The sequence below is a fragment of the Opisthocomus hoazin genome, chromosome 1, assembly GCF_030867145.1.
Source record: "Opisthocomus hoazin isolate bOpiHoa1 chromosome 1, bOpiHoa1.hap1, whole genome shotgun sequence".
Lineage (NCBI taxonomy): Eukaryota > Metazoa > Chordata > Aves > Opisthocomiformes > Opisthocomidae > Opisthocomus > Opisthocomus hoazin.
Window position 1 is genome coordinate 117,928,364 of NC_134414.1, and position 11,696 is coordinate 117,940,059.

The following is an 11,696-nucleotide window of genomic DNA, read 5'->3' on the forward strand; positions in this document are numbered from 1 at the left end:
AATTTTACATAAACTTTTCTTTTAAAGATTTACATACATATTTTAGGCTTGCCTTTTATAATTTCCTCTGTCCAGCAAACACTATTCCCATCAACGCTAGAGGTGTTAAATTACTTCATAAGGTAAAAGCCTTAATTTTCCGTTTTTGCTTTTCAAGTAACCCTCTGACTGGTACATTGAAGAAATTATGGAATCTAGGATATTTTTCCAAACCCATGCCTGCTTTTTGGATTACCCTTCAGGGCTCCATTGTGCTAAAGTTACCAATGTTCTTTAATGACTTTCTGCAATACCTCCAGGGAAATTAAATGGTTTTTTCATGACTGAGCATTCGAAGTACCAGTTCCTTGTCCTGTTGCCCTTACTGTGGGACAGGGCTTTGACAATGCCTGTCAAAGCAGCACTCTCTATGGTATTAGAAATGGCAGTGTAAAAGCTGTCAACTTTTGGATCCCGTTGGCTGTGGGCATTTTTATTATCTTGTGAGGGTGCATATTTTTTCAGTGTAGCCTTCAGCTTAATGGAGTGTGATAGCTTATGAATGCTTGCTCTCCATTCATTACTGCACAGATTTTTTCCCTTTGTCCACCAACAATATTCTTGTGACAGCAGCAGAAACTATCTACATAAGAAAATAATTGGAAAATATTCATGATTTTGTAGGCCCTTATGGCAGTAAGTCCTTGTACTCATAGGATGCAATAGTATTAGGCATGCAACTGTAAATATTTATACTCCTGCCATCTTGCAACAGGCTACCAGTCTAATGATTTTTGTGTCCTGCATAATTCCACATTTGCTTTGTGTGTGGAAGCCACACAAAATCTTCAGATTTTCAGCAAGATCTTCAGCAAGATGGCCTCAGTGTTTAGTAGTTTTGTTAATACAGGGGGATTCACAGTTCTGAGGTCTGTTCCTAGGCTGCCTGTGCTGTCCTGAAACAAGCATGTGGCAAACCAGGCATCAAAGGACATGACTCACATCACATATCCCAGTAAGTCTGCAGGTGGGAAATGCAGCAGAGGAGGTTGTGTTCTATACTTACTTCTGCTGGGGTTTTGGAGCTTCACAGCAGGATCAGGACTGTTTAGTGATCCGTCTGTTGGAAGCAGGTATCTAAATCCAAACCTTCTTGATAAAACACAGAGAGAAGAGGAGGTTTTCCCTGTCCAACAATAAAAGCATCCATTCTGAATGCGGGAAGTACAGGAAGATATATTTTACCATCATCAAATGTGTTTCTGTCCCCCTGGGCCATTAAGCATTCCTTCAAGTATTTGCTACCTGGTTTTAGTACACTTTGGAATATCAGTCTTGGCCATTTCTTCACCATTACACTACACTTTTCTAATGATGTCTTTTTGTGTCCTGTGAAGATTCAATTATTTCATGCACACTAAAACAGTTTCAGCAAGGGAACTTCTTCATGTGCAACCTCTTGAACCAGTTCGCATCAGAAAACCGGGCTAGTAAAATCTGTTGGCCATGTTCCTGAGGCCCAGCATGTTCAGGACGAGGTCCTGTGACTAGCTGCTGAGTGTATGTTATCCACATTTTTCTACTTTTTCCCCTTAAAGTGGGTTAATATACTATGCTTGTAGCAACCTGGGAAACTCTGCTGTCCTTTAGTCACATTGCCTCAGCTTCATCTGTCCAAGGATGAGAGACCTTTTGTTGCTACAGATGCAGTCAAGGTAATCATGGTAAGCAATATTAGTCCTAGACTCCAAGTAGAGAGGGACAAGTACTTGAATGGGGTGATATTATGTAGGTTACCAAAAACATAACTGAAGAGAAGCAGCAATAGCGTCAATCCTCACCTCCTCTTGCAAACCGGGTGGGAGAGACACCAATCTCAGCAGGTCCATGGCAAGGATAGTTTGGTGTGCCCTGGCTGGAATAACTGTAGCAGTGACACACGGACACTTTTGTGCCACAGAGTCCCTCAACCTTAAGTAGGATCTGTGGCAATGAGGAACAGAAACCAAATTGATTTTTTTCAGTCCAACTGGAAGACCTGTCAATTCCTATTTTTGTTCTACTAGCTTCCCTCTGTTTTCTAGACTGAAGAAGTAGAAGACATATTCAAATGCTAGAAAGGTATTCAAATTGCTGAATGGAGAAAACTTAATCCAAATGTCCTAGGTATGGATAAGTACCTTGTTGCTATGCAGTTGGGCAAATGTGTGTGGATAAATACAGTCGACTTTCTAAGGCATCTGATCCTGAAGGTATGAATTGTTTTATTGAATGTGTCCCTGCAGGCAATATTGTCAGAGAAATTCCTTATGTATAGATTCTGGAAGGCCTTCGTTGATCAACTCTTTAAAATTTGGTTGATCAGTTAAGCCAAAGTTTATGGATATGCAGAATACCTTAAGAGGAGAGGAAAACATCTTGCAGCCTATTTGAAAGAGAGAGAGAGTTTGAAAGGCAATTCCAGCATTCACTGGCAAGCATCACCAAACCTTAAGCGGGGATACAAGCAGTCTGTGCAGGTTTGCTCTTAGTCACTTTCAGACTAGTAATACTTCAGAAATAGGCATTAGGAACTCTCAGAATCCCAGCTTTGAGCTTTGTCAATTTTCCTGGGGTTTTCTGCCCAAAACTCCACTGTGGATTTAGACTTTGGCAAACAATAAGAGTGAACAATAGTCCCACTAAATCAAGAGGGATGACTCTGTATTTAGAAGAATAATTTCTTGGCTTTGCTATCATTCTGCGTATTAGGGAAGCCAAATCAGTGTCTTTAAATTAATTTGTCACAGACCAAGGAACAGAATAAGAGTCAGAACCTGCTACTTCAAATCCATTCCTCTTTTGTACCTTCCTTAGACATTTTAATCAATATTCCTAAACACTTAAAGATAAATTAAAGATAATGTGTATTTTTAAAGTGAATAAATATAGTCAGTATAAGAATTTCCAATTGGCTACGTTAAGAGCAAGCAGATGGCTCATTGTAGTGTGCTATTTTGTTATTTACAGAATAGCTAGATTGTACTACGGTATCTCTTCATCTCCAGAATTTCTCTTCCAAGATTATGTATAGGCTCTGTCTCAGTCGCAATATTTTAATTCATCAGCACATATTTAGCAAACTCCTTTTATCACTTGATGACAGAAGGGATTTTTTTCTCTGACATTTATTTCTTTTTAAACTGCATTTCTGGTAGGGTGCCAGATTTCTCCCAAAATATTGTAAATAAATGTGAGTAATACAGGTTAGGATTTATGAAGCTGGATGCTCTATCTGTGAAGAGATGCTTTATCATATTGTATAGCATTATGTGGGCAAACCTTAAGACTTGATTTACTTTGCTACAGTCCTTAAAGGTTTTAAACCAAGTTGCTTTGAGACTTGAACGCAATTACAGTAACCAATCTGACATACACACAATGTGAATAAAATGCTCAATTATATACAGGCATTTTAGCACTGATACATTCTACACACATAAAATAAAGGCACCTTGAAATAAGACTCTTATCTCCTTCACCTCACTTATCTACTAATTGCATATAAACTCACACAATACAAAAAAAAGATTCTTGTATGTATATCATTAAGGAACATAAAAGAAAGGCGTGTTATCTTTTTTGCGTGCTTATCTGTAAGACTCCCTAATGTTCCTGTCTGTAAGAATATATAGTCTCTGTGTATGTGTATGTTCATATATAGTTTATACATACAAATACATCTACCTTCAGACCCCGAAAGATGAAAATACAGGATGAGGAAAAGTTCCTTTATTTGCGCTTTCTGAAATCAGACATTCTTTAAAGGGAAGGTGCACGTTTCTTCCTTCATGAGAGAAGCTTCATGAGACCATGAAATTAATCCTGCCACCCTTTTTGGTAAATTTGGATTCAGAACGAAAAATTGCCTCTCCTTTAATATTCTTATTCTCTTTCAATCATTATTTCACAACCTGGATCATTTTTTTGTATGGTACATTAAATGTGCTGGTAACAAAGTTTGAAAACATGGTGGCTAAGCCAAACCATCACTCCTTTGCGTCACATTCCTTACATTTTTTGTGTAGTGATGCATTGTGTGGTTTACCTTGAAGAGCTTTAGACCTCAAAAGAAAGCAAGGGCCTGCGGAAAAAAAAAGGTATCTTTATAATCAGTAGGAAGTAAATTTCCCCCCCCCCCCCCCCCCAACATGTGTAGCATTCGCCTTCCACTCATTATGTGGGGACAGTAACCCTCTGAGCTTGATGGGCTACAGTCGAAGAGGAATAGTATCAGCTCAGACTGTGGTGGGTTCTGATATAACCAGTTCAGGAATCTGAATTTTCCCCACTCCTGCCCCAGGGAAGAATAAAGGGCTGCTTGTGCTCCTCGCTGTAGCAACAGGGGCTGACATCACTTTTCATGCAGTTAGAGGCTATGTGCCGCATTTCAGAGGTGATGTAGAAGTGCAGGCTTCCCAGATTTCTCATCTGCTTTCCATTCTGATTTTTTAATGATTTTCCAGTGGATCTAAATGTTGCATAAGTATTCCAAGGAGAGGAATGACCCAGTTCAGAAGGACATCAGGGGACATTTCCCATGTGCCTGTTTCATGGGGATGGGAAAGGAAGCAGATGTTTTCCATCAGCAACTACTGCTGAAGAGCTACTATTACTCCCTCCCTTACCACAAACTTTAGGCCATAATCATGTACTCCCTTCTTCTATACATGTAACAGCAGCATGTAATAATTCAAATTCTGTCTTGTTGACACAGCTTGCTTCAGCTGTACAGAAAGGAAGTTGTTTGTTCACTGAATCTGTGGACACATCAGCGCTTTGCAGTGTCAAAAAGGAGTTGCTGCTTTCTTAATGGCATTGCAGTTGCCTGCTGTCCTCTGAGCTTTCTGGAAATCTGTGGCAACACACTGAAATAGCCACACATAATAAATTTCTGTCAATGTGGTACAATTCTTTTTGTTAGAAAAAATCACAGTGTTCCCCTGAAAAATTCACTTGAGCAACTGATACAAAATAAACCTTTCTTTTCTGCTAATTCAGGAATCTGATTTCAAAAACTGCTTCTTTGTTTCTGTTGAGTAATTATGCCATTTTGAGTATGCAGAACAATTCTACGAACTGTTTCAGTTCAGCCTGTGTCACTGATGAGGAATGATGTGTGACACACACCTGCCTTTGTAGAAAGTGAGAAAAACAGACATTCTTGTGTAACGTGTTGAAGCCTAATTGAGTAAATAAAGGATAAAACTCGCCTTAAAATACAGGCATGTGTGCAAGAATTTCCCAGAGAGAATATTAAAGACCAAAAGGTGGAAAAAATAAAAATTAAATAGTTAAATGGCATTAGTGTAATAAAAAGGGAAATATTGCTAACCTGTTGAACCTAAATAGGTTAGCTGTGGGACTAAACAATTCTTTTAAAGTATAGGCATGGTCAAGTTGTCTATTCTGTGAGAATAAGCACTTTAATATTCTGTTTGGCCAATGTGTGTTATATAATAGCTGTTATATATTTCATGTTGTAGTGCACAGCTGTAGATGTACCAAACTGGAACGCAAAACCATTAACTCCACTGCTTTTTCAAGCTCACAAAGACCTGCTGTTCATAGAACCATAGAACAGCCCAAGTTGGAAGGGACCTCGGAAGATCCTCTGATCCAACATTTTGTGGGAAGGAGACCCTAGATGAGATTATCTAGTACCCTGTCCAATCGCATCTTGTAAACCTCTGGTGAAGCAGACTCCACCACATTCCTGGTGAGATAGTTCCAGTTATTGATCATTCTCACAGTAAAAAATTTCTTTCTTATATCAAGATGATTAAGACCTCTGAAGCGTTTCACAGTAGAAAGCTTTTCATTTTTGCAGCAAAAGGCTGCACGGATGCAGCAGTAGTGTAGGCTCTGCTTCAGGTCAATGAACCAAAGCTGACCCTAATTCACAGGAATCCTTGCCTGTATAGGCACAGTATAGGCAACTCAGGGCAATCCTGAGTCCACTTATACAGGGGTCTATCCTACTCCTTCCACAGTAAGAGTTCTGAAAAGACTAAGTAGGAAGGCCATTTAAACAATTAAGAATGTGAAACAGGGATGCCATGGGACTGTAAAACCTAAACAAGGAGGAAGGATCCCATTCACTGCAACTGCATTAGGTGTCTTGGATACCAATCCTGAAGGATCATTAGCAACTAACTGTCACAGTTTAACCTGGCAGCCAGCAACTAAGCACTAGACAGCTGCTCCCCACCCCTGCCTTTCCTCCCCATCAGAATGGGGAGGAGAAATGGACAAAAACGGAAACTTGTGGGTTGAGATAAAGACAGTTTAATGAGACAAAAAAGTAAATACTACTACTACTGATAATAGTAATGATAATAATGAATACGCAAAACATACTATATAAAATACAGTTTTTCTCACCGCCCAATGACTGATTTACAGCCAGTCCCGAGCAGAGATCACGGACTCCCCCGGATGTTCACAGATATCATGGAATTCATGAAAAAGGCCAAATTCCTGAAAAAGTTCAAACTCCCAGACAGGAAAGATTTTGAACTCATGGAAAAAAAGAAGAGCAGATCGCTTTCCTGCCTGCCCTCAACCCCCCGGCCAACCCCCATTTATAAACTGGGCATGACTTCTATGGTACGGAATATTTCCATGGGCCAGCTTGGCTATCTGCCTGGCTGTGCTGCCTCTTAGCTCCTGCACACCTGCTCATTAGCTGAGTATGAGAAACTGGAAAAAGTCCTTGATTTCATAGTAACAACTGAAATCATCAGTGTTATCAGCATTCTTTTCATACCTAATCCAGAACACAGCAGCTACTGAGAGGAAGATTAACTACATCCCAGCTGAAAACAAGACGCTGACATATTTAGTATAAATCTAAAATCTGCATCTCACGAAAAGATTAAGAAAAGGAGGAGGTGAAAGGAAAGGTAGGGGGGAAGTTTTACCATCGTCAAAAGGAAAAAGAATATGTAGATGCTCCCTGAGGCAATGCAGACGGGGTCAAGAGGGCTATGCTACCAGCTTCCAACCTTAGCTGTAGAGGTCAGTACTAAAAGGTAAGAGTAAGGTGCAGAGGACTTTTTTCCCTGCCAAGACACACTATCGAGAAATCTTAGGAGACAGCAAGTAAAGATGATTGATGCCGGATTATTTTTCTTTTTTGTACTAGTTTTATTTTTGTAACATTTTTCCTAAAAATTTAACCATTTCCTTTGCCAGAATAAAGCTTCTTTTTTAATTTCTGTTTCAGATTTATTCATGGGTGACAAATCTGTAATGCTTTTTTTCTCGTGTGTAACATTAAACTAAAGTGCTGTTTTGCAGGAAACCCTTGCAAGAGCACTGCTCATGGAGGAAGCATCCCTCTAAGTTGTCAAAGTCTGGAGACCTACAGGATCAAATGCCAGGAGTCAGGATAAACTCTCCCCAAGTACACACTACCCAGCACCTTCCTTGCAAAAGCTAGGAAAGAGGAGGCAGCCTATAGGCTGAGTGTTCCCAAATGCAGCTGATCAGTGCAGATTTTCTTTGGTGGAAAAAATATGACAAGTGACAAGCGGGAGTGGAATGTTGCTTTGTTATTCTGATTTTTCACTGACAAACGCAGATCAGCTCTATGTGTGAAAGGAACCTCAGACTCTATGAAACAGGAGAGAACTCAGGATATGATGCATAGACTTTTTTTCTTGTTTCATGGGGCTGCTGGGATATGAACATGCCATTTTGAGGTAAGCTAATTGCCTGTTCAGCAGCTAAAAGCAAGATACCTTTGTTCTGTGAGTTACAATTCCCTGAAGTACACTGCAACAGCAAAGCAGTAATTACAATGCAGCATGTCTTAAAAGAGTACCATTATACATTTCAAGAAGAAGAGGACAACTTAGGCTTTGCTGTTCCCTGGTTAAAGCAAAAGATTTAAAACATCTCGAGCACAATCATGTTATATTTTATGAATATAATTTTGTGTTAACACAGATTTCTTATATTAAACCTATGTTTCAAGCCTACAAGCAGTGTTCAGACTGCTACCAGACCAGGTTGTAAGCCATTTCATGCTGCCAGCAACAGTGCAATAATCTAAACCACATTTTCAGTTTTCTTCTGTTTTCTTTTTTTTCAGTTTCCAGCAAAAAGATATTGTTTCATCAAAATGGAATGACTTCTAGATGAGGTGGCCAGTGTAGATTAAACAGGGTCCTTGGCTGAAGTGAAGCACAATGAAAGTTGAGAAAAGGATGGTGAAAGACAGAGGTGTGAGCAGACAGAGGAATCCAGGCAGCAAACACAAAATAATACGGCTTTAATATATTTCTGATATCCAAAATAGAGTGAGTATGGTTGCAGAATTCTGGAAATCATAAACACCTTAGAGAGTTTAGACTGTCTCATAAATGGCAATAGGTCATTTCTTGGGGATTATTTATAAATCAGACTTTAATGAAAAGGTCAAGGAAAGATGAATATGTGTTTTAATAAATAGGTCACTATTACAGAATCTGAACATCAATACGTTTTTAATAATCACTTCTTGATAACTACAAGCATGTTATTCATTGAACTCAAGTTATTTATTAACCTTTTGCAAATGGAACCTTTTCTATCCAATATAAAATTGCAGAAGGGAGCTGGAAAGAAACAAGGAATGAGTAAAGGAAGGTAACTTGCACAGCAATTATGCTGTGTTGCATTATAGGTTCCATACTCTCGCCTAATAACCGTGCAATTTTCTCATGTCTCCATGGCACATATTTTGTGACTTTTTCATTAAAAAATTCAACACAAACCCAATAATCTTTTGCCACATAGTATATTATTAGGATGTAGGATAAAGGAGCAAGCTTAATAAATGCTGCAAAACAAACTACTTCTCCTGAATGTTTGTCTTGGATTTCATATGATGTATGAGAAGCTGACATGTCCTGTGGGGGATAGTTTACATTTTTTTGTGAAAGGTTACAGTACTCTAGACCTATAGTTTATTTAGTTTTGCACTAGTGATGTAAATATTTATTAAGGATTTGACTCATTACGTTTTGTGCAACCGTTGCACTCAAATCTGTGTGATCCACTGCATACTGAAATCAGAAACAATACCTCTAAATCACACCTGTCTGTGAAGAGAAAATCTGTCAGCTCTTTCACTCCCCACTCTTCACCTTGTATCAGGCAAGAAAAAAAAAGACGTCAGAAAGAAGGCTGGTTGCTGCTTGGAAATGAATTCATTGGGAAGATGTTCCTTTGTTAAGAAGTGCTTGGCTGGGCTGGGCTGGCTGGGCAAACACAGAACTCGAAATTGTCAACCTGTTTGTGTTTTTTAAGTCATCTAGACCCTGATTTGGGAAAAACTTGTATCATTTCTTTTTGTTTTGTTTTTATTTGTTTGGTATTTTGGGTGGTGGTGTTTGTTTTTTGGGGTTTGTTTGCTTGCTTGCTTTTGTAAATCATTCCTCGAATATTAATTTTATGATAAAAAAAGGTATATCAGATCAGTATTGTGATATATTCAGATCATATATCCAGTATCAAGAAGTTGTGTACACAGTTTGGGTATCTTCTACTGACGAAGACTTTATTCCAAGAGATGTCAGTAACAACAGAACATACCCCAGCCAACAGGCAGGTTTTGAGACTGACCTTGCTGCTGGAATGAAGATGTGCTGGACTCAGTAAAGGGTGCTGGCATCTCAGTATTCCATGAACAATCAGAAGTTACTGGGACTAGCAAAAGGCTTCTTGATCCCATCAAAATTACAGGATTTTTGCTCCCATTGCTCCTAATGACCTTTAACATAGACCTTGGTAAGCTTATGAAAGGCATTTCATGACTTGTGCACAGAGCCCTGCAGAGATTTCCAGGGTGACATTTCTGTGAGGTGAACTGGCAGCTACAGGCTTGTGACTTCTTTTGCTTGTTTGCTTGCTGAATGGCTTTGTCTTAAAGTCTTTCCTGCACAGTGACATGATTGGAAAATACATAAATGAAAATATAAATACCTGATAACTTGGTGGTAAGGGCAATATTTTGAGAGAGGAGTTCAAATTCCTGAGTGCTAGGCTGATGTAAATCATGGTCTTCCATCTCCTGTTGCATCCATCTTTTAATCAAGCATGTCTGCTACCTCATTTTTGATGAGCTTGACCCTGTCGTACTCTAAAAATACTTTCTGTCTAAACAAAAAACTACAGCCATTATGGAGTTCAAGTGGTCTCAAGGTTATGCAGTGTTAATCAGTTTTGTGGTTCTTAATTCTGTTTTCAAATTTGGCCATAGCAATCTTTCCATTCACTTGTGTGGCACTTGATTGATTTTGTTATTAACATTACAAGTCATGGGATCAGATAGTAGTGTGTTGAACAGACATACATCAACACAGGTCTACTGAAATATATATTGATTTGCATGAGTATTTTTAGTCTAGAATGATGTTTAAGTATTTGGGTTAATATGTCTGTGCACAACATAGATAAATATATTACTCAAAAAATTTTATATAAGTGCAATATGTAAAAACATATATTCATTTATCTTTCTGATAAAAGATACCTACTTATAGATCTGCCCTGTTACTTAATGCCTCCAGATAAAAGCTGTAAAGCCAGTTTTTCCTGAGTACAAGAAAATACACCCTGAAGCTTTAATTAAAGAATAATCTATTAATGACATATTACCTGAGGGTGGACATGTCACTCACAGTGTTGGCACATCATTTCAAAGAACACAACTGAAATCACAGGAGAGTAACAGATCTGGGTATTTGCACTCAACAGACAACAGGAACATAACTGATACGAAGTAATTTCTAGATAGTTTCTATATTAAGAGATTAGTTGGCAATTTCTTCACTCTGAAAGTAAAAGCAGGCACTAAAGTAAGTCTGCATCTTTTGGAAAGTCTGTAAAAGTTCTATTAAATCAAGTAATCACTTGACAGGTTTAAAATTACTAGTGTTTTTTAAATTATTTTCCAGTTCATGAAATCTCCACACTGGATGAACTCCAGAGCAGATTTTTATTTGGCTTCATGGAGACAATTCTTGTAACCCTATATCGATGTATCTTTTAAAAGAGTGAGAGAAGAGGCATCTGTGAGGATAAGAGAAAAGCTTTTTTCCTCAGTTCTGTAGTTCAAATAAATTAATTTGTATATGTGATAATTGATCAACTGCATGCGCATTTCTGTGCATAAAGCCATTTACAAAATAGTGACCCTATGTAGAGTTCCCATGTAACTGATAGTAAGGCGAAAAATTATTTGTCTATTCTGTAACAGAAAATGCACTGGCAGATATTGTACAAATATTTGTTCAATGTTTTTCACTCAGCTGATTAATAAAAGCTCTTTAAAAAACCGACATGATTACTATTCTTCAGTTTCCTATGAAAATGGAATTTGTGGTCCATAAGCTATTATAAGGCCTGTATCAAGACAAATTTCAGATGGGAGGTGTATGACCACAGTATGAACCTTACTGTAAGCTCCTCCTGCTTAAGAAAAAAACACCGGCATAGTAAAAGTCATAGTGTGTTGGTGTGGGTTATGGATTCGTTGTAACGATATGACCCCAATATGAGTATGATCGTTCACCTTTATTAGTCAGTAAAAACAAGGTTTATATAGCAAAACTATTACAGCATTTGAATGGTTAACCCCCCGATCCATATATAGGCAAAACTACTGCAACTCATTGTGATTGGTGCAG

General features: G+C 38.4%; 1 long non-coding RNA gene across 1 annotated transcript in view; it reads left to right on the forward strand.

Moving 5' to 3' along the window:
* The window catches only part of LOC142362896 (uncharacterized), a 29,717-nt gene extending 18,444 nt beyond the window's left edge, over window positions 1-11,273 (forward strand). Inside the window, exon 4 of the long non-coding RNA XR_012765358.1 lies at window positions 7,321-11,273. This is a non-coding gene — a long non-coding RNA (uncharacterized LOC142362896). The remainder of the gene's footprint in view (window positions 1-7,320) is intronic.
* The last annotated feature ends 423 nt before the right edge of the window (window positions 11,274-11,696 follow it).